We start from the raw sequence: 3,304 nt of genomic DNA on the forward strand, positions 1-3,304 counted from the left end.
GTGTGTGTGTGTGTGTGTGTGTGTGTGTGTGTGTGTGTGTGTGTGTGTGTGTGTTTGTGTATGTGTCTGTGTGTTTATGCATGGTTGTGCCAACTGTACCTTTGTGGGTATGTTCAATGGCCAATTGCAGACATCTGATTTTGTCTAGTCCTTCTCTAACTTAGTTCTTTGGGTCTAGGTCTCTCAATAAACCTGATACTTCATGTTTTCCATGTCCAGTAGACTTTGCATCTCCTGTGCACTCTAAGTGGAGATCTCTCTCTTATTTATATCAACAAATTTTTAAACAGTACCTCTAGTTTAAAAATAAATATTAGATTTCTTAATTTTTCCTGCATAGAGTTATAGCCCTGGGAGATTCTGGCTTCTCTTTTTGGCTTAACCATGAACATGCATAGAAGCCTGCAGCCATCCCTCTGCTGACATTGTTTTGCTAACTATATCTTGGGCATGGCTTTGTTTCAGGAGAGATTCCCTCTCACAGTTGGGCAGAGTGCTGCATTTCAGAAATATTACAGCACCTTATTTCACCAGCTTTCTACTGACTGATATTGAGGATGATTTAATATCACATCATCTGTAATGTGTTGAAAAGTTCCTGAGTCATGACCAAAAGTCAGTCTTCCTCTGATGCTAAAAAGGACTCAGTGTAGTTTAGTGAGGGGACTGTGATGAGTCAAAATGTGGCTTCCTGGAGGCTTTGCATAGAAATCTCTTTCTTGGGAATTTGGTGTGATGTTGTCCAGGTTATCTGTGTAGAGCTTGTAATTTCCATGTAGAACCAGCAAGTATTTGCATAGAAAATGTTCCTGAAGAGGAGGTAAGTACAGGTCACAGCCTCAAAGCCTGCCTGAGTCTCTGAGCCTTGTACACATCATAGGTCCCACTACTTGCTCATACAACAGGAAAAGGGCAAGATTTTCATTGATGTATGTGGTTTTTTGTCAGTCTGTGTGTGGAATGTGGTGTGTGTGTTGGTGTGTCTCTTTGTGTCTGTTTGGACCAGCTGTGTCTCAGTGTGTTTATACTAAGTTGTGTGTTTGTGTAACGCAAAATGGCTTTACTAGTGTTTGTGGTATGGGTGCTTGTATATACAACTATGTTTGTGTGTGTGTGTATATGTGTTTGTGTGTGTGTGTTTGTGTAGACATGCAACTGTGTCTGTCTCCAAAGACCAAGCTTAATGAGTAAAGCCCCTGAGAATTCATATTGCACCCATGAAAAATCAAATACAGCAGTCCTGTTACTATGCATCTCTACCTAGCTCCAAAGGAAAAAAATGGACACAAAAATCATGTAAAGTCAGATTTTCAACTGGTAGGGGCAGTCCTACTGATCCTCATTGAAATCCTTTGGAGAAAAACAAAGGAATACGGTGCATGAAGTTGAGGAGGAGGTTGCTGTATAAAATCCGTGTGTTTATGTCCCCTTTCTGCTCTGGAAGAATTATGAAGGCCCACTGGAATGTCAGGTGGCTCACTGTGTCTTCTCAGCATTCCAGGTTGTTTTCCTCATTGCCTGCTACCGTTGCCTTTCCAACTAAGTCTACTCAGTAAAACTTTGCCTTATAATTTGGCTTGGATTCTAATCACTGAGAGATTGAGTTGTATGTAGCTGTACCTGCATCCAGCAGAAGTCCTGTAGCTGTGGTGCAAAACAGGGCTGTTTCAGGAGCCTCTTGAGGGTCACGATAATCTAAAGTACTCACACTATGTTATCTGTTTAGCATTCTGCAATTTCTGATATTCAAAATCATTTTCTCAGAGTTAAAATCAGCCATAATGAGTGGTTGGGAGAAATGAGGACCATCAGACAGGTCTGGTAGTATAAAATCAGGTAGGTGTTTGAGAAGTGAGGTTCAGAAAGTGGAAAAGAAGTCTCCTTTGACCCAGTGATTCCAGAACAAGGAATAGATATCCCTTCCCTAGGGGTGAAATACTCCAGCAGAAACTGGAACATGGAACAGACGAGGAAAAAAATCTCCTTTGAAGAGAACTTCTATAGGGGAAGCCCTGCATGTGCAAAGCAAATACTTCATCTCATCCCCAGTAATCATGGCTATCATGTGCTGCATTTTCTTCCTTTACTTTTGTTTCCTTGGTATGAATAGCCCTTAATTTCATCTGGCCTCCGGCTCAGCAAGAGTGCACATTTAGAGTGATTCACACATGTGCTGAGACACATCAAGAGCTGTTGGGAAAGCAGGAAGAGTCTGAGAGTGTAAATTTTTCTTGTCCTGATAGGTCATCAAAAAAATTTACAAAATCACTCTACAAAATTGCAAAGACTTTGAGCCATAGTCTGTAACGTATCTTCTGCTTAGTCTTGGGAGGTCATATCCTTCAAACCCACACTCCAAGAAAGGAGACCTACTTAAATTTCTCATGTAAAGATTGATATCACAAGTAACTTATTTTCTACTATATTGCCAAGGACAGCCATGGGCTGTAAATCTGTGCTGCAAAATAACAGCCAAAGAAGACTGTTCAGTACAATTCTTGCTTTTGGATTTTGTTTTGAGTTTTGATTACTTGTGTTATTTGTTTTTCTTTTGTCTCATTAGAAGATTTTTGTTTGTTCATTTTTTTTGCTGTTTTGTTTTGTAATTGATTTGATATTTTGATTAGGCAATACACTGTGTCTATTGACTGCCCACTTTTAGTTACTATTGAGTAAATTGGATGTATTCTTATGAATAAAACAGTGATCTCCAACTCTTCACTCCTAAGAAACTTCTTTATTCAGGTGTGGTGTCTCTATCTTGAAATCCCACCCCTATCAGACACAGATGGATCTCTGCCTTTGTAAGGGGCTTGGGTTCCATAATGACTTCCCAGCCAGACTGAGCTACAAAAGGGATTGATTGTACATTCAGTGTGGATAGTGCGTCCAAATCTGGAGATACTGACTTCATGATGGAAAAATTACCCATGCTGTATCCTTGCATGTCAAATATTTAGCTGCTGCTAAAATACTGTGGATGATAGTATTGAAAAAATTAATGGGAAATACATCAGGATTTCTGAAATGTCTTTCAGGAAATAAAAACATATTCTAAGGAATATAAAAGCTGTCAGAAAACAAACATGTGTGCCTCTGCTTTCCTTCAAATGTACTATCCGTTGTAAGTATTAGTAGAGACATTCAATTTTAGGACCTTTTGAGATAGGGGTTTTTTGGTGGTTATTTTTCTTCTTGATTATGAGGGTGAATTTTGTGCTTGACAGTACATTTGGTTCCTTTTTGTGGTTTTAATGCAAGTACAGTGTGTAGTTCAGTATTCAGTTTCCAGATATTTCTAAAA

General features: G+C 39.3%; 1 pseudogene; it reads left to right on the forward strand.

Moving 5' to 3' along the window:
* LOC110315270 overlaps positions 1-2,117 on the forward strand; it is a 7,384-nt pseudogene extending 5,267 nt beyond the window's left edge.
* Positions 2,118-3,304: the final 1,187 nt, after the last annotated feature.

This window comes from Mus pahari, unplaced genomic scaffold (assembly GCF_900095145.1).
Source record: "Mus pahari unplaced genomic scaffold, PAHARI_EIJ_v1.1 scaffold_10712_1, whole genome shotgun sequence".
Taxonomy (NCBI): domain Eukaryota; kingdom Metazoa; phylum Chordata; class Mammalia; order Rodentia; family Muridae; genus Mus; species Mus pahari.